At 35.6% G+C, this 20,133-nt stretch overlaps 1 protein-coding gene across 5 annotated transcripts in view; it reads left to right on the forward strand.

Annotated features, from left to right (window-relative positions):
• The first annotated feature begins 2,702 nt into the window (after nt 1-2,702).
• LOC106173386 (uncharacterized) overlaps nt 2,703-20,133 on the forward strand; it is a 113,342-nt gene continuing 95,911 nt past the window's right edge. For 3 of the 5 annotated variants that reach the window (XM_086995259.1, XM_086995251.1, XM_086995258.1), the window contains exons 1-2: nt 2,703-2,877; nt 7,892-7,976. The gene's annotated coding sequence lies outside the window, so the exon portion shown is untranslated. Of the gene's footprint in view, nt 2,878-7,891; nt 7,977-13,355; nt 13,558-20,133 lie in introns of those variants that run through there. The other 2 variants (XM_086995253.1, XM_086995252.1) reach the window with 2 other exon arrangements.

A 20,133-nucleotide genomic window follows, 5' to 3' on the forward strand; every position in this document is an offset into this window, starting at 1 on the left:
TTTCCTGACACTTGCCATCCGTAACAATTTGGGGAAATTTAAAAAAAAGTAAATCCTTAACCTACATTGTTCATCCTATCCTGACACTTGTCATTCTTAACAATTTGGGAAAATTCATGAAAAAAAAAATGAAAATCCTTAACCCACATTTAAGCAATGTTTTTTTTTTCTTTTTTCAAATTCTGCCATCCTTTAGAGTTCAAAGCTCAAACTAACTTGCAGATTGCGCACCATGCAAAACTTTGTCATCAGGAGGATATAAATTTAGATGAATGTCTGGAAGATTAATTCATAGAATTAATCTAGCTATTAAAATTTGATTAAAAAGTATTACTTGTCTTCCGATATGTTGAACAAGAAGTGTTTTTTTGTGTGATTAAAATCTCATACTGTCAGTGAAGATAGGCATTAAGTCAACTGTTTGTAGCCCACTCAGTGCCTGGCTAATATAAAAAAAAAAAAATTTGATTTTTATTTTTGAAACTGCTACACATACATGTACATAGTAACAACCACGGGTCTAAAAAATTAATTTCTGAGTTTCCAAAAGTATACCACTTGCCACTGTAATTGAGCTCAAACTCATGTCTTTACAAGGCAGGACTTAAGATATCAAAAAGTGAGAAGTCTAGGATAAAAGAAAAAAAATTGAAGTAGAAAAAAATCAACTAATTTTGATAAATCATCAGGTATTTTCACCGAATGTTGGTGCCTAGATCATGAGGGTGGTTCCCATGGCAACAATGCCTCTGTGGTCTCTTTTTCACCCAGGAGCAGAGGCTGGCGTGCCAATGACTCGAGACAAATGTGCATCGTGCTCTCTCATGCACACGAGATACCCACATCCAAACACAGGCTTGACTGAATGCGATGGTTAACATTTCGCACAGAAGCCCAACGCATCTTCCTGCCTCATTAATTAACTGCCCCTTGAAAAAAAAAGGTCTGATTGTAATCAACTTTTAGGATATCCATACATCCGAGATCCTACCTTTTATCACTGTGCCCTAGAACATGTATTTCACACTTTGTGTTACAGTATTCACACTGCAAATCCCACCGAGTTGTATATTGGCCAGGAAAATGTACATTTATACACATGAATCTGTATATTGGACCCAGTGGTTTAATTTGTACATAGTGCCCCAAAATACTTTGTGCCCATGGCATGGATTCCACAAATTACTTCTTAGTATATTTGTTGATTATTTCTAATTTCAAGATATAACATCTCTTCATATGAGGTTCAAAATTCCACAATAAATGCATTGTAAACCACACATAGAAATATAATTTCTCTTTTACCACCAAAACAGCTGTTATTGCAATTATTCTAAAGTCTGTGCTGTTTGCCATCAGATCATTTGGTTTTTCATGGATGGCTATATGATTAAGAGATTATTACAAAAATCACAATTAGAAAAAAAAAACAATAGAAGGCTTACTTTGAATGTCGGAACGGATTCATTAACCATTAGAAAGTAAGAGAAAATTGTTGTTCACCCTGGTAAACTCTGTTGAGGAGTTGTCATCCCTTTAATATAGTGGCCCTAAAAATGGATAGTTAAATTTGTCCAGGGAGGGCTGTGGAGCAACTGTTATCTGGTTATGGGGTATTACCCAGCAATAGAACTTTATGCCAAAATTAACGTCTGATTTCATCCAGTGTTACAGTTGTCTTGTTAATGTCTGACGTCCCCCCTGTATTAGAGTTAAAGGTTTATTGCCCAGTAACACATCAGGCTTTTGATTTTAGTGATTATTATTTTTTTTTTTGTGGTTTTTATTTTGTACATGTGCCTCTTAGTGAGATCTAATTTGTTTTTGTTGGAAAGAGTTCTTGGTTTTGAAACGGCTTGAATACTACCTGGTACATGCGTGCTGTTCAAGTTGTTTACCAAAGGTGTGAATGAGAAAAATTACTGGTGAACAAGAAATTCATAGGAGATGTTTCTGTTTACGTGCAATTTGCTAGGAAAGGTAGCAAAAGATGAGAAGCCCTCCCCTCCACCCCCCCCCCCAAAAAAAATAATAAAGTGAGAAAGAGGGAGGGAGGGAGAGCAGTGTATGAATCCATAGTAAAAAAAAAATTACCCACCACAAAGATAAAAATTGAATCTTGTTGATCAGTACAGTACAAAAAATAATGAAAGAAAAAGAAAATGAGAGAGATAGGAGAGAGAGAAGGAAATATGGTATAGTGTGTATCCATATAGTCTAAAAAATGAAAACAAAAAAGCGATAAAAATGTTAAGAGAGAGAGAGAGAAATAGTAGGTTGAATCCTGTGGGTCATTTTTACACCTGTTTTTATTTACACTTTGTTAATGGCGCTACCTGATAACGGAGTCTTGGGGGAAAAATTTCCTCAGTCGTTCGAGTTAGGATGTGGAGCAGGCGCAATTTAGAAAAAGACACTGACCGAGAAATTCTTTGCACAGACGCAGTTAATCACAGAAATTATTCATCTGTTAAAATATGCGTCCATGTAAAATAACTCCCACCCCCAAAAGAGCCCCATTTTTCCCACCCTCACCCCTTTTCTGGCCTCAAATCATAGATCAAGTTTTACATGACACATTCCCTGTTATCATGTGTGACCATTTTATATTGTGTCAAAGTATCCCTCTAATCCCTAGCACCTTTAATCAGCCCTAGGTTTTGTCCTGAATTTTGTGTGAGATAACAGCACATGGAAATCAATGGGTCGTGCAGTGAAGGTCTGCAAAGGCCACGGATGAGGTTTTTTCTGATATTGTTGTTGTGAAATGAAAACCAGGAAACGGTGGGTGTCATGGTGATGTCATGCATGGAATTGAGGGACATTGTGTATTTTTTTAATCTCAGGGAGCACTGTTAGTGCCCACTGTTGTCACTGGTAAGTCTGGATTGTTTTATCAGAAAGTACTCAGTGTTGATTATATTCTCTTTGTGTTAGAAGGCTTTTTAATATTGAATTACAGATTGTAGCAGTGGAGCTGAACTTGGTTAGAGTTCATTCATGCATAAAGATATTTATACAAACCTAGAGATGTTATGTGACTGTGGTGATATATATACTATATTCAGGTAAGGGGTTGTTTTCAGTGAAATGCAAGTACTTTTTTTCAGTATGTATGTCAAATAATTTACTAGCTGCCATCCTCTTGGGATATATGACTTAAATTGAACACCTCTCAGATGTTCAAGGTGTTCCCTATTTTTTCTTTCTTTTTTCTTTCTTTTTTTTTTTTTTTTCTGCACAGTTCCTCATATTGTACATTTAAGATGCACACACAACATATATATTTGATTAATAGAAGTTTGATATATTTTATACCAGATCTTACACTGTATTAGTACTATAGTACTATATCAGTAAAGGTTGAGGTCTCTGATTAAAGTCTGTTAATTAACAGGTTTCAGGCCAGTTTCTCTTTACTAGAAACTTAGTGAACACCCCATTAACACCAGTCATTTCTTAACGAAGCTTTGTAAAACTGTGTCCAGAAGAGGTGGAGTGATAATATAATTTTCCAGAAAGGCTGACTGAAATATTAACAATTTAAGTCTGTAATTAGTACGTAGGTTAGTTATCCGGTTGTATTTTGCAGATCTGAAAGTAGGCAATTAAGACAGTGACCATTGTTTAGCATATGTATAGGGGTTATTTGTATATCAGATCATTTTTCACGAATTCCTTAGTGGACATTTATTTGATTGATGATTAAAACTATTTTCTGAAATATTAACAGTAATCATTTTTAATTTCTATGTAACTTAATTAGCCTGTTGTATTTTGAAGATCTGAAAGTAGGCAATTAAGAAAGTGCACCACATTAAGCAAGAATAAAGCTTAAATGTTTATATACATTTTTTACTAATTCCTAAATCAACATTAATATGATTTTTTTTATTAATTACACAAGTTTCTTATTAGTGTCTGTATATTTGCCAGTTTTGCTGTTTAGTCTTATATAAGTGTCTGTCCACTGCCATTTTTTCATGAATGAATAAATCATCTGAGTGAATAATAATGAAGCTTGACAACTTCATTATAATGAATCATTGAATAAAATTTCACATTTTAGTTGAATAAAGATAAATAAGATAATTTTATGTACACACCAGGACTGATTCGTAGGATTAATATACAGATCAATTATGATGATTGGTTTAGTTTTGATAAAGTTACGGTAATTCTTCTATGATCTTTGAGATGACACGATTTTTTGGATATTTTTAATTTCCCCGCAAATGGATTTTTTTCCAATTCATAAGATTCGATTCATTACAACTGCACTATTATAATTTTAAAAAAATTGATATTTAGTATGGATTGAAGAAAACCCTATTTTGGGCACTGGTGTCATAATGATGATTAAAGGAAAACCATGTTACTTATGATTCTCAAACTAAAAAGATTTGTAAGACTGAACTGCAGCTTGAATAGGAAAATCAGTCTGATTGCTTTTTCTTGCAGAAGCAATGCAGATTTTGTGAAATTTTCATTTTTTCGCATATTTGCATTTTCAATATGGGCCTTAGAACTCCCACGGGCATAAAGCAGAATGGTAATCATATTTTCTAAATGTCCATGTTATGTATAGAAGATAAATAATAATTGTTGGTAATTATGCTGTTAATTATTATGTACCAGTAATATTGCATCATGATTGACTAAAACTACTTTGTGCACTGCCGTCACAAATGTTATGAAAAGAAAACTGTCTTACTTATTATTTTGTTATCGATTCTTAGGATTGAAATACAGCTCAAATTGGAAAACCACCTAAATGGATTATCATTTTTTCTTGAATTAATTTTTTTCTCATTCTGGCATTTTTATAGTGTGAACTTGAATTCTCATGGGCCTGAAGCCTTTTGCTAGTTACACATTTTACTTATATATCCGCTTTACCTGTTTTACATAATTCAAAATTTGGTGTTGACTTTGCAGTTAAGCATAACGTATTGACACAAGTTTATTTTATGCATCATTTTCTGCTTTTTTTTTTTTTTTTTTTTTGTACATTTGACAGCTTTTCTGCCTTGTTTAATGATTAAGATATGCTAAAAATGCTAAGTTTAAACATTCTTTGTTGTTGTTTGTTTAAACATATGAAAACTTTGCAAAGATAACATGCATAGAATTAATACAGGTACTTATACAAGGGTAATTTGATACGTGATTATCTTTTGTACAGTAAAGTCATTAGGTCGTCATAAACTTCCTTAAAGGTAAAGATATTTCAAAGAACTATGATAATTAAAACAATTAGATGAGCTGCCATCCTTAGTTTTGGTTGAGAAGGACCTTACTGTGGCAGTTAATGACTCCAATTAATGTTTTTGAGAATCTCAGGACTCTCGAGTGCACATTCACACCATTCTTATTAGATTTTATCTGAATCAATCCATTGGTTTTTTTCTGGTTCTTGCTGGGATGACTTGCTGCATGTTCACTGGCTTACTTGCAAGCAACAGTACTTTGCAGAACTCAGTTTTATGTGCAGTGATCTGAATACTCAAAGTTTGAATGCGCACTGGTTGTTTTGTAACGTGGGGATGTGACAACGGTGGACTGCGTATGTAACTTCCCGTTGGCACGCAATGGTTTGTGCCAAGATCTCCGTGTTAATTAATGGTGTGAATCTAAAAACCACACGGGGTGCGGTAGTCAGTGAAGAAGCAGCATTTACCAGGTACTGTATTAGTTTTTTCTTTTCAGGTTGAATCTGGCAACCATTTTAGTTTTAAAAAAATAGTGTTTTGATTAACTTAAAACTTCATTGGTTGATGGTATCTCACGGGAGCCTTTTTTAAGATTATGTGCGAAGAAAATTCAAAGTATTTATTCTGGATGACTTAAGTTCAAAGCTTAGTTGATGAATCATGAGTAAAAAACAGTTTTCAAATATGCCTTACTGTTTTGGCAGATTTGTTCATTATTATTATTTTAATTATTAATATTAATTATTTGGATTATCATACCAACTTGGTTTGAGAATAAGAGAAACTGGTTGTTCAATTTTAGAAAAAGCTCTCTCTCCCTCTTGAGGATCTCTCTGTATTTCTCTCTCTCTCTCTCTTTCATGCATGCAAGCACACACGCTTACAAGTATACAGACATTTACAGAGGTGACTGAACAGTATGAACCTGCAGCTATTTTCAACTCTTAAAATTTTCACTAGCAGAGTAAATGATGAAATCAACATGATGCATTTTTTTTCGGATAAAAAAGACGCTCCTATGGGCCATGGTAAGACCAGTCAACCTAGTGACAGTGTTATCTTTCAGCCCCAGTGACCAGTTTGCCCTTCTCAGTTCCGCCTCACAGATTAGATCACTCACAGCGCCACTGAAAGGTTGAGGACAAACTGGAGCTTTTATCAGCCATGTCATAAACGGTGCTGTTATCGAGGGCCCGGTCTTTAGCTTGTATCTGTACGCTTGGATTCATCTGAACTGAATTTGAGAACGAACATTACCTAATGGTGTATTCAAACTGAGAGATAAATCTGCCTCTCTCTTTTTTTAATCACTCTTCTCTCTCTTTTTTCACTCTATCTCTCTTTCTCTCCCCCTCTCTCTCTCTCTCTCTCTCTCTCTCTCTCTCTCTCTCATTTTCCTCCCCCCCCCCCCCCCCCGATATCACTTAATGAGCTTGCTGAGCTGAAATTTGGTCTTTAGTTTAAGACTGAAAATATAAGCGTATTTTGATCTAGCTAGGGTAAATCTCCAGTAATTTAACTAGGGGTTGTTCCCACTGAAGCAATTGTTCTATGTAGCTAGACCAATCCAGCTCCATGGGGACTGTCACTTAATCTATCAGATTAACAGGTTAACAGAGATTAACACACCTCCTCTTGGAGTTGAGTTGATTATAGAAAAACTGGTGATTATAGGAGTACATTGGACACACTTGGATTCTGTAAAAGTCTGTTATTTTATTTATAATTGAAGTTCATAAATAACTCAGTAAAAACATTCTAGAGCCAGGAAGCAAGTTTATAAATTCTTTTCTGGCTCAGGGCATCAGATTGTAATCAAGCTATTGGATAAATAACAGCATGTCATTCATTTACTGTAAAGGTCATTCAGTGGTCATTAGTGATATCAGCATGCTTGGATACATCTGAAGTACTTCGGGGACTTTTGAATGTACTGGAAACCATTTATAAAACAAAAGGCGCTAATAACTTTTACAGGATATCTTTACAGACAAAGTTGGTCAAAAAGTATTCAGAATGTGTGGGAAGTTTGTATTTTCTACATCTACGTATCCTGCAAAGCTACTTTTTTATTTTATCTTTCCTAATTCAGACATTAAAAAATGAAAAATAAACCCTCGATTGAAGATATTTCCTTTTGAAGAAGACACTGAGTCTCAAATGCCAGATATTAAGAACTAAAGTATTTAATAAGAAATGGTGAAAAATATTGAATCCAAGTGCAGAAATGTAAATTGTATTTTCCTTGAGGAAAATTTCATTTGGCGTGAAAATCTCAGATAGAAAACCTTTTGGACAAGATGCTGTAGTCTACTTTTGTCCAAGTTAAATCAATTTTTGAAATGGAACAGGACAGGACAATTGTTTTAATAATCTGAAGGGAATAAAGCTAGTTTTTCTCTTCATAAATGAAAATTTTGTATTTAATGTAGTTATGATTCAGAATCTAAATAAAAAAAGGCAAAAATGACAATTTATGTTTAAGACTTGTGTTCACTTTATTTCGGTGGGCTTCTCTGGATTTATACCACAACTGAAAAAGATTGAAACTATCAGTATTTTAAAAAGTTAGGATCATCTTGTTCTACCACAGTAGTGTACATGTTTCCTTGTTTGTACAGAACATGTCTTATATTTAATTCTCTATTTGCCATTTATTTATTTATTCTTTTTTGCAGTGCCTGAAGTCCTGCTAGTCTGATGTTTCTGATGAATTTTTGACATATCTCCGATTGCTGTGGTCAGAAGTTTGATCAAAATAAGGTGGGTAAATGGTCTGGATTGGCATTTTTCTTATCTCCTTTATCAGGCTTACCCAACTACCAGACTCGGCACCTAAGGATCCTGAATTAACCGGTATATCGGACCACACTACCCGTTTTCAAGGTGTGTGTCAGATCGCATTTCGGAGTATCAGCCAGAACACCGACAGGATGAGCCCTGGCATGTTCGGCTGTCACCTTGATTGGATAGTAAACGATTGTCGTAAAATCGCTATATGATTTTAAAACCGGGTGCATAAATTTGAAAGCCACCTAGATGAACCTTAGACTGCCACATTAATCTAATACAATGCAAAAAAAGCCCTATCAAAAGTGGTTAAAACATTCAAACCGAATGTCGTAAAGTCCCCATATATCCCCATAGAGACAATGAAATAGAGTACTCTAAAGTAAGAGTACAGTTTAAGGTTGTTCAGCCGAGCGTGGATGAGCCCGCAGTTGTGCTACAAAATTTGTTCTGGGGTATGATACTCCGAAATGCGATCTGACACACACCTTAAAAACGGGTAGCGTGGTCCGATATACCGGTTAATTCAGGATCCTTAGGTGCCGAATCTGGTAGTTGGGTAGGCCTGTTTATGGTGGATAAAATGACGTGGGGAAATTTGGTGATCACAGCATTTATTACAGCACTACATATACACATTAGGCTAATAGTCAGCAATTTCAAATGGGGGGGGGGGATTAAAGATCTTTTTTTCTGGAAAGGTGAACCTTTTTACCTTTTTAAAAAAAGCAGACAAGCCAAGCAGGATTTGTGAGCAGGAGAAAATCTAGATCTAATTACGATTCAGAGTGGATATTTTACGGCCAAATAGACAACTCTTTCGAACTTCTACAGAACCCCAGGCTACAGGCCAGTTCATGGTCTTCTTGAAACTCTAACGCTCATTAGTTCTGCATTGTTTTTCAGTGCTGGCAGTTTCACTAAATGGCTTTGTTAGCAGATTGCAGTCATTATCAGGTTTTCCTAGTTACCTCGGCGTACATATACATGGACTGTCATTCATAAACTTCCTAATTATGTGCAGTTTTAAGTTGACTAATTACGCAGTACCTTTTTGTGGACAAATATGGCCCATTGCCAAAAGATGCTTGGGCGTATACCTGCCACTTTTCTATGTCATATTTCCCCTCCTCTCTGAATCTTTCATAATGCATGGTGTACATGGTTAAGCTTCAACTAGTATTATTTATATGTAATATAAAGTTATTTTTCATACATAAACGCTTTGGTAAAACTGTCCCTTAAGTGGACCAAACTCCATCAAGATCATTGCAGATAAATTCTGTTTCTCTCGGATCGTGATTTTGGTGGAACTTGTTTTTCCACCTTGTTCGAATAATTATTACTGTCATTGTGACAGGCGTTAATAAGAACTAATTAAAATTAGTACCTACAGGCCCCCCTGCAGTATATACAGAAATGGTGTACACAAGTCACCGCTTTGATTAATTGTGCTCACATCCAATCGCAGTGTGCAGAAAAACAACGCAAGTTTGCATCAGTTGAGCTGATTTAGATACGTAAATTGCAGAAAATCTTACAAGATTTACTTCTCAGAGCATTTGAACGACTGGTCACAGTATGTAATTGGATTAAAATGAATTTATCCCTTTTTGAAGAAGAAAAAAGAAATTGCCTGTGAAACTACTTGATTAATTCCTGCTCCTTTCCTGACCTCCAGCGAGTTTCTCTACCAGTTTATCAACAGTAACATGTGCTCACTCTAGTGTAACCAAGGGGGGAAAACTGGATTGTTTGTTCATATGGTTTATGTTTACTCAAATCTTTATTTTGGGAACTGGTATCGCTCTTGATGAGGATGCATTGCCACCATTTTTTTATCGTCCAGACATCAGGGCCCTGTATATCATGAAACAGGACATGAATCTGGATTTACAAAGTTAAAACTTGGTGATATATATATATATATATATATATATATATATATATATATATATATATATATATATATATATATATTTTTTTTTTTTTAATTATTTTTGTGACTTTTTGAAGATATTGCTAATCTGAAGTTGGGGGGCCTACCTTGATGAATGGTTTGTACATGTTAATTTCTCATTAAGTTTAAAAAGAATTTATTTATTGTATTTATTAATTTGTTTTGTTTATAAGTCCAAAATAATTTGATCAAGAATTATAATTGACGTTCATAAATGAAGTTCAAGTCAAGTTTTCATTGTTGGTAGTAACATACAATAAGTTATGAATCCTGGGAAAGTGAATGTTTGAAACAAGCAAGCGTTCCCGATTGTTTTATTATCGCAGTTCCTTCACACTTGCCTGGAGGTGATAATCAAACGTCCTACACAGGATTGGTTAAAATCACATTGGGTCAAAGATCAAAGGAAAAGGAACTGGAAAAAAATGTGCTTTTTAAATGGAGTGATTGTATGTAGCTGATGTCATAGAATGGTAGATAGGTGACGATCACACAGCATTACTGATGAAAGGGTGGAAATTGGAAAAATTTCCATCTTTTAAGTGGAAGATTTTGTGATGTTAGTGTTACGTAATAGAAGGTATTTAGATTTTATTTTTGCTGTCAGTGTTTTTAATGAGTTATAAGGCATTAATATAGTTTGGTTTCATACACAAAGGCTTAATGAAGTGAGGTAGAACCATTACATTTCCCTGTCTGAGTTAGGCAGTATGATGCAATAGTAATGAGTTTTTGAATCTCCTTTTTCTGAAATTGATAAATGGTTAACCATAAATCTAAATAAAGCTCACAGATGAGTTTTATCGTCAGAGCTTTTAACAGAAGTTTTTGAGGCTGACAAGCCATTTAGAGGAGAGCTTCAATATATTGCAAAGGGTGGTAAGGTTAGGTGAACGGTGCATGACGCCATTTATTTAATTTTCCATCAATATTTACAGTGCACAAATGATAATGTAACTAAGTGGTAGATACGACTGATAACTAAGATAGAATAATGGGTGCACCTTAACTATCAGAAAATAAATCTTGAAGGGTTGGTTAGGTTAGGAACATACAAATTAGATTTGGGAGATTTGAGGGGTGTAAAAAATGGGGGGAGGGGGTATAGGAGTTCGGAAACTTTATGATATGACCACATCTAAAATATTATTGTATTCGAATTTCTATCCAAAGACAGTACTATTACACTGCATGAAAGATAATGACAATAATAATTATTGTTTTTTAGAACCATGCCACACATCCATCTCAGGACTGTTTAGAAGTATTAATATATCCAAAACCAAAAGTCATTAGATTTAGTAAGATTTATTAAATATTGATGAAGGAATAAAAGCTTAAATAAACATAAAATTAACCATATGACTCCTTTAATAAAAAAACCTTTTAATCTCTCTTAATGCTATCATAATGTCAGTGTAATTTGATAATAGAGTAACCACATTTTATCAGTGCATATGAATCAATAGACCCCCCCCCCCCAATCCTCCAAATCCTCTCATGCAAGTTTCTAACCCTACCACATCCAAAGTGTCGCTATAACTGTGTCAAGAGGCTAATATGATAAAACTCTCCTGTCACTTTCTCCGTCCCTGTCATGCTCGCAAGTACCCAAGCATGAGTATGCACACATGCACAAAATCAACCTCTCTTCTGCATTTTTTTTTCTATTTTCAGTGCCGTTCCACCTCTGCAGTTATAGTCTAAATTTGAAAAGCTGACCCTGGTTCCCTTATTTCTTCTCAGTTCCCACCTTCCATCTCTACCCATTGGTAAAGTGGATGTAGTCATATCAGTTGCACCTTAAGAGTCCTTTCCTGCTGCAGCTATAACCTGCTTACCCATTTCTCCCCCCCCCCCTCCCCCCCCCCCCCGCCCCAATCTCTATCCATTGACACCATCTTCATCTGCGTGTCGTAAAAGAAATTACTGATTTTTCATCATATAACCCTGAGTTTTCAGGGATATACCAGAAATAACTTGGGCATGCTGAAGGTACGGGTGGTTTATTTATTCCTAGAAATCCCTGAGCTTCATGGTGATTGTCACTGGTGTTCAATGAAAATTTTTTCAGAGTGGGTTCAGTATTTTTTGTTTGTTCTTTGAGTTCTATTTCAGAGTTAATAAACCAGGCTTTATATCACGGATTTCAGGGTGCTTCTTGTTCCAGCCATGTGTTTGGCATATCTTCATTTGGTAATGATCTTTCATAACTCAAGCTTATCACTTTTGAGTTTAAGGAAGCATTTCTTTCCTATTATCAGGTATATCCTTCTTTCTTTAATGGTATCTCATTATTCAAACTGTATCACCCTGATTTTCAAAGGATAGAATATTTCTATTATCAATCAATCATCAAGCAACCAATCAATCAACCGATTGGTCAATCAATCAGTCAGTTTCACACCCTGAGCCAGAGTGTTTTATTCATATTTTCTGCTCATATGTTCATATTTGCTCATTCATCTTTCTTACCTTGATAATCAGGGTTTGGAGTTTTATGTTAGACATGTCTTTATTTTTAATATGATATTTTAAATCATCCCCCCCCCCCCCCCCACACACACACACACACTCTATGTAAGCTCAGGGTGTGGGATTCTTTGTTATCTTGAACAATCCTCTTTTGGTTTTGACATCATTATTTAGTCCAAGATCTATTGCGTTTGTTCAGGTAAAATTTGAAAATTTTAACTCCATTATGATTTTTTTCCTTCACGTCTTGCACTTTTGCCAATACTTTTAATGATCTGCTCACACCCCTCCCCGAAAAAAAAAAAAAAAAAAAAAGAATTTTCCCATGTATGGATCAATGTAGAGGATGTACAGTAATATTATGACTCAATCTTTTCAATGGAGAAAAATCATCAATCTTTTAGATGCATAATTTTAGAATCATAAAAATAACATTTCTGTATAGCATTTGAGGTGCTTTTACTGCAAAAAATAAAAGTATTTGATAGCTTGCTTTTCAGTTTTGTTGCTACCACTCAATAGGAATGTTCCAGTTTTTTGAAATTATGACCTAAAAATACAGTATCTGTAAAATTCACAATTTCCCCACCATTTGAAAGGATTCTGATGTTGGCTCACAACACTATCTTAACATTTACATATACCCATAATCAGTTCCACTCCTTCAAAAATCGCTCACACCCACAGCCACATCATGTACAGTAACAGTATAAATCTATAAAGTAGAAGAAGTCCCCATAGATATTCCTCTCCAAATCAACCAACCCTACCACCCTCAAAACCCAATGGACTTTCCCAGTCATGGCCCATTGCAGACGGCATACCATGGTCGCCTATCACTTACCTATCACCAGTTCACCATGACTGGTTGATAAGGGACCAACCAATGAGAGCAACAGGGCCAAATCTTTACTGAAATTGCCTTCATAAATCTTAGTAATCCGCCATTATAACCCAGTGATTTATGGTTGCAGTTTATTAGCTCAGCAATGAAGTGAGGCGAAGACTCTCCAGGCGGAGAGGAGAAGGATCGAGGACTCTTTTCAACGACCAAGCTTAGGTGCTTTCCCTGTCTTTCAGTTCCGACTCTGGTGTTGGATTTTGTTGACACGTTTGCAGGTACTAGTATAATTACCTAAGGCAGTGTATTTTCTGGTTATCTATGTTTGGTCGATTGTCTTGTAGCCACAAAGGAATTGAATTGAAGAGATAATGAGGATCAGGTATTTACTTTTCTCGAAAACAAACACTTTTATTGATTTTGTTGTCAAGAATTGGTAATGTAGTGACCTTATTATCTCTAAATTGTTTGGCGTCTTGTTTTGGTCTCTTTGCTGGATCAAACTCTGTGTTTGGTAACATGTTATTATACACAGTTGGTAATTTTCTCAAACTATGGACCTTGTGTATCAAATACACGTATATTATGTTACACGTAAATGGGACTCTTATATCATTCAGGAAGAAAACTGATAATAAGATATGATATTGTTATCTTGTAATTTGTATAAATCTCTGTGTATGGAGTATGTTGACTCCATAAATACTCTTATATTTTTATTTGTGCATGTGTATGTAATTTAAAGAGGGGAAAGTGGGGGGGGGGGGGAGGGGGGTGTATGAAAATATGACGATGTATCCACCTGTGTGTATGTGTTACGAAGGTATATATTCATTTCACTTCCTTATTGGTCATATTAATCTGATCTCTGTTGTGTAACCCTTCTCCATGGTCTATTGTTAGATCAGGGGAATTGCTTCCTTAATGAACAGCATATCTATATCTGTCTATCTATATAGTATATTTCAGAGTTTGGTAGTCAAGGCAGTACTGCAAAAGTGGATGCCATTATTAAGAATTATTAGGATGCTACCAAAAGAAAAATAAAATGTCATTGATTAAAAATCAGATAAAATTTTCTCATGGCTCAATCCTAAAAAAAAAAAACAAACAAACAAACAAACAAACAAAAAAACATCCATTTATTGGAAAATATTGGTTGAACAATAAATAATTTTTAATGTGTATATGTTACTTAAATGGTTGAAAAATATATTATATTCAAAGATTTACAGAAGCACAACCGGCTATAGTTACATACATATTACGTAAACTTGTATATTGTTTATTGGGTTCACATCAATATGTCATGAAATTTTGCCAAATATTCTGTCAAATGATATAAAACAGCAGTTTTATTACCATCTTATTTTCTTCCAAAAGAACACATTCTTTGATCACAAAGGGGACACCAGATACCATACAGGGCAGCATAAGATACTTGTATATTCTCGTTGGGTCACTCAAATGATACATTTTCCTTGTATTAGAACTCTTTCCAGATATTGAAAAAATATACTTGATTGTCTTTTTCTCTACAAAAATTCAAGCAGTCTTTTTTTTTTTTTTTTTTTTTTTTGTATGATATATTTAAGTAACATAAAGGCTATTAATCACAATTATTACATACAATTGCCCCCCTCTGCTTGTGCATTATTGAGATTAAACTCTAACTGCCATTAGCTTTCACCTTTTTTATGTAAACCTAATGGTTTACTTACATACTGTGGAACTTGAACAAGATAATTCTTTGGTGCTGAAATTTGATACTAAAAACTCCCTAGAGTAATAAAAATATATTACAGAAGGTGGAATGGGGAAAAAAAATAGATGAAAAATAAGACAATTTTTAAAGATTACATTACTCTGTAGAAGTTAAAGAATGAGTTTTGAAAAAGGAAGAAATAAAATAATAAATAACAGTATCTCTTAAACTTCCAGCACAAAACTCATGGAGAAAAAAAATAAATTATTCAAAGAAACGACTTAATTGAGACAAAAAGCCAGGATACCATTAATGTTCATTATGTGCATTTAACTAGAAATTTCGACCACAGTTAATGGGCCGAGGAGCATGTTTATCGTAATGGTCTGCTGGTTCTGTAATAAAACAGTTGGAAATGGAAGTATGCTGCACCCATGCGAAACCGACAAAGACTAACTTGGGGTTAATAAAGATGGGCGGGCTATAAATACTGCTGATTTGTACTTGGTTTGTACTGCACTATACTCCTTATACTTATGTTCCTATTTTCCTCTTTTTTTATGCCTTTGTATAATGTAGTATCTTATTCATAATCTTGTTTTTTTTTTTTTTGCCTTTTATAGGATCTGAACATATGTCACAAATGAGCCAACTTACAAAAACAGCTTTATAACTATTGCCGTGTGTATTTGAAAGGGATCTGCATGACACTTTCTTTTTAATGTATCGAGTTTGGTTTGTAAAAAAAAAAGTCTAGCAAGGATTCAAAAAACAGTAACAGTTGAATGAAAATGCTTCATTTTTGGTTTTTTGAGACAAGTGGCATAAAATAATTCCGAATCTGACAGACTGGTAAGGGGGGAGGGGGGGGAGCAGGAATAGCAAGTTGTTAACGGTCGAGAAAAAAGAAAGAAAAAAACTGAATATCATTGTTTGAACAACATGCTATGCGACCCTGTTTTAATTGCAATTAGTACTTCTGTCCTTAGTGTGGAAAAATCTCCTGTCAAATTGGGGTCCATTAAGTTCAGCTTCAAGTAGACGAATAATCTTGAAGATAATGATGATGTGACATGCACGCCATTCCATCCTGATTTGCAGACCTTGTCTACGGATGTTACACAACCTTGTCTTGTCATGCCAGGTTGTTTCTGATGGAGGGAGAACAACAAGAGATTGAAACGAGGACAACTTGAACGGACTTTTTTTTCATCCTTATGACATACATATAATTTTTTTTCTGTTTCTTCATTTGCACGTGCTGGTACAAGATGTATCCCCCATCCACCCGCCATGCCCTGCCACCCATTTCCAATTGTTTAACGTTGGTCTTAAGGCCCTCTTATATTGAATATTATAAATTTTAACAATTCAACTGTATCAGCATAGGGTTGTTTATTGAACATGGTCATTTTTTTGAGGAGGAGAGGGTTTCTTGAACTACTTCTATACCAATGTCAGGGGCGGATCCAGAGCTATTTTCTGACAGTCTTCTAAATTATCTTTGTTGATCCATCCTGTATTTTTGACTGTCTTCTGAGAGAAAAAATTAGATATCCGTCAATGTAAACTTGAAAATCTGACCGTCTTCCGGAAGACCCAGAAGACGGCCTCAATCCGCCCCTGAATGTCAAGAATGTTGATTGTATCTCAACTTTGTTTTATTCAAGGGTAAATTAATGTTAAGGGTAAAAAGCTGATGAAGTGAAGCGGTAACTGTTTCATCATTGCTACATTTCATCTCTCTCTCTCTCTCTCTCTCTCTCTCTCTCTCTTTCCATTGTGCTTGGATGTGACAAGAGAATGTGTTTTATACATGTTCCTTAATAATCTTGTCAAAACTTAAAATTATGGGTAGCACTTGAAAGGATGTAATGCATACTAGGCTTAGGGTCCACCCAAACTGTCAATGTACCCATTCTCCACCAATGCATTCATTTATTCGCCAATATAATCCACCTATCCACCCATCCATCCTCTTCCTCTTTTGTTATTTTTGGCTCACTAACACTTACATAATTCACAGCAAACTACAGCAGTATCACTACGACTGGGCTCCCATACTTAGATCGATCTAAAAGGATCAATCCATCTCTGATGGGTTTCTCATAAAATTGCTTTCAGCTTAAGTGGCTTAGATATCTGGCATACCTATGAAGCTGCTAAACAATAATTAATTACTCCTAGCAACTTCAGTAGGCATGACAGTCATTTCAGCCACGTAAGTTGATTGCAATTTAGCAAGAATCCCCTCTTGGCGACATGCAGTTTCTTGATTTCCCCTCCCATCTGAACTTGTTTATGATATGTAACCCAATATGTGATTGCTTGTTAACCAGTTACAGATAATTGTTTTTTTTTGTTTTAGAATAATTCATCCTGTTTGGTCGCCATAATGACCACTGATTTACGTGCTAAAAGGCTCGACTGCTATTAATATGCTGAAGAGTAGATTATTTCAGCTAGGTCTTGATTTACCTTGCATTTTTTCAAAGATAATTCACAATTGAAGAGCAAATTTTTCAGCGTGGTGGTTCCTCTTTATTACCACTGATGTGTATTAGCAGATCATTTAATACAGTTACAGAAACCAGTGAAATGATTTTGGATGATTTGGTCAGATGTAATTTTCATTTTAAGTTTTATACAACCCTGTAAAGACTCTTATACAACCATGAATTTGTCGCAGTGCAATGCAGTTAGTGGTTTTGCAGCAGAAAGTGTGGTATAGAACTATCATCATCATTAAGGTAAATGGTTGCAATCCTTTTTGGATATCGAGCTACATAACCCAACTTAACCAGCTAGCTTGCAAGTTAAATCACGTTGATCCTGGACTTAAATTATTTCAAACATCTAAAGCTTGCATCTTCTTTGGTCAATGCATGGTCTTGTTGTTCGGGGACTTTCAGAATAAGTTAAGCCACAGCAGACTAACTTCATAGGGACTGGCTGAATGCAATCAAATTAACAGGCTAACACACCTCCTCTTGTTTTCAACATACTCATAAAATTTCTTTGTATTCTATTCATCACAAGGAGGAGAGCTGTTAGCTGTTTTCAAGATATTCCTTGTGATCTATGTTTAGTCAAGCATTAATATCTCTCCCTCTTCCTTCTTCAATTTCCCTTTCTCTTTCTCTCTTTCTCCCTTCTTCACTTTCTCTCCTCCCTCTCTTTCTCTCCTTTTCTCCCTTCCTCAATTTTCCTTCCTATCTCTCTCTCTCTCCCTCCCTCAATTTCACTCTTTTTTTCTCATTATTCTCTCTCTCTCTCTCTCTCTCTCTCTCTCTCGCTGTCCCTCCCTCCCTCCCTACCTCAATTTCACTCTCTCTTTTCTCTCTCTCTTCTCTCTCTCTCTTTTCTCTCTCTCTCTCTTTTCTCTCTCTCTCTCTCTCTCTCTTTCTCTCTCTCTCTCTCTCTCTTCTCTCTCTCTTTTCTCTCTCTCTCTCTCTCTCTCTCTCTTTTCTCTCTCTCTCTCTCTTTCTCTCTCTCTTTCTCTCTTTCTCTCTCTCTCTCTCTCTCTCTCTTTTCTCTCTCTCTCTTTTCTCTCTCTCTCTCTCTCTTTTCTCTCTCTCTCTTCTCTCTGTCCCTCCCTCCCTCCCTACCTCAATTTCACTCTTTCTTTCTCATTATTCTCTCTCTCTCTTCTCTCTCTCTCTCTCTGTCCCTCCCTCCCACCCTCCCTCCAGTAGTTAATAACAACAAGTGCTGGGTCTATTAAAGCCGGGATAACGAGGAGTCTGGAGGTGATCTCAGGAAATTCCTCTGAAGCCTGCTCCCAGGTCTGTGTCCAGCCAAGCATGCCCATAGCCAGCTGGACCGCATTACAATTTGCGTTCTGGTAGACTGCCACATCTGTCAGGCTCTGTTCACTTCAGCCATTTTAAACCTCACTTGAAGCGGTATAAGGCTCTTTATTCATTTGACTGAATGTGTGATCTATTCATTCATGCTGCAGATCTAATAACAGGTCCATTCCCTGATTTTAACCTCTAAAGATCTCCTGAACCTGAATGGCACCAGTTCTGACTACATGGGAAAAGCTGTTCTAGATATGTCTGCATGTGAGCACATTCATAAATGTCTTACCAAAGGCTGTCTTGAAAAGGCTCCAATGCACTGCAGATGAGAAACAAAATTTTATTTTACAGTGCTGTAAATTAATTCATGTATCTTTGTGACAGATAAGCTCGGTGTTCTTGTTTGTACCCAATAAATTTTGTTTTACTATCCGGAAATGCAAGTCACATTAATAAAAAATTTACATCTATTAATCTACATTCATCTATCTATTCATCCCCCCCCTTTGAGGTGTGTTAGCCAGGGCTGGTCTTTAGTTAAAGCATGTAGAGTTTCTAGACTAAATAATAATAATAATAATCTCTATTAGTTCTAGCACAATTTTTACAAAGGCTATGACCAAGCAAATTCATAAGTCGCATATATAATAAAATAAGTGATGTAAAATATTTAATATATATACATGCCCAAATATAAATTATGATTTTCAGCCATGCAGTGGAACATGTTAGGTTTTTACAAAGGTTAAAGTAATTCTCTCTAACGTGGTATTAACTGTCATTAGCTTAGATATCTACATTATTACACTTAAATAGGTACATCATAGTTAGCGCTACACTGCTAGTAGTTTAATATAAGACCACACCAGTGTGGGGATGTGTGTGAGACCGAACGCTCCGAGCCGTGTGAACGCGTCTGCCAGATCACACCTCACTGCACGATACGCTGATGATGTCTCACAGAGACGGAATCCTCTGACTAATGACCCGCAGGTCAAAGATTAAACTTGTTTATGGGCACTGGTTGGTCATGCGTGCATGCAGCGTGTGTTTTTTCTAGTTGTGGTTTTGCTGCAGGCTTCAATGGCAAAATTGGTTAGAGAGGGAGAGAGGAATTGCATTGCTAGGCGAAAGGTGTAGGACTTGGTATTCACGGTCAAGCTAGAATTTATGTCGTCTGATTGCATTTCTTTGCTAAATGATGAACAGGATGAAGACTGACTTGAGCCAGGTATGTGCTGTTAAGAAAAACTTTGCTTTCCCTTCTGCCATTGTGTTACATGTAATTGATGTACATGTATTGTAAGTCATGAACTTCAATTAAATCTAGTGTTTAATTGTGTGTT

The sequence above is a fragment of the Lingula anatina genome, chromosome 9 (assembly GCF_051362555.1).
Source record: "Lingula anatina isolate TDL-2025a chromosome 9, LinAna3.0, whole genome shotgun sequence".
In the NCBI taxonomy this organism is placed as follows: Eukaryota; Metazoa; Brachiopoda; class Lingulata; order Lingulida; family Lingulidae; genus Lingula; species Lingula anatina.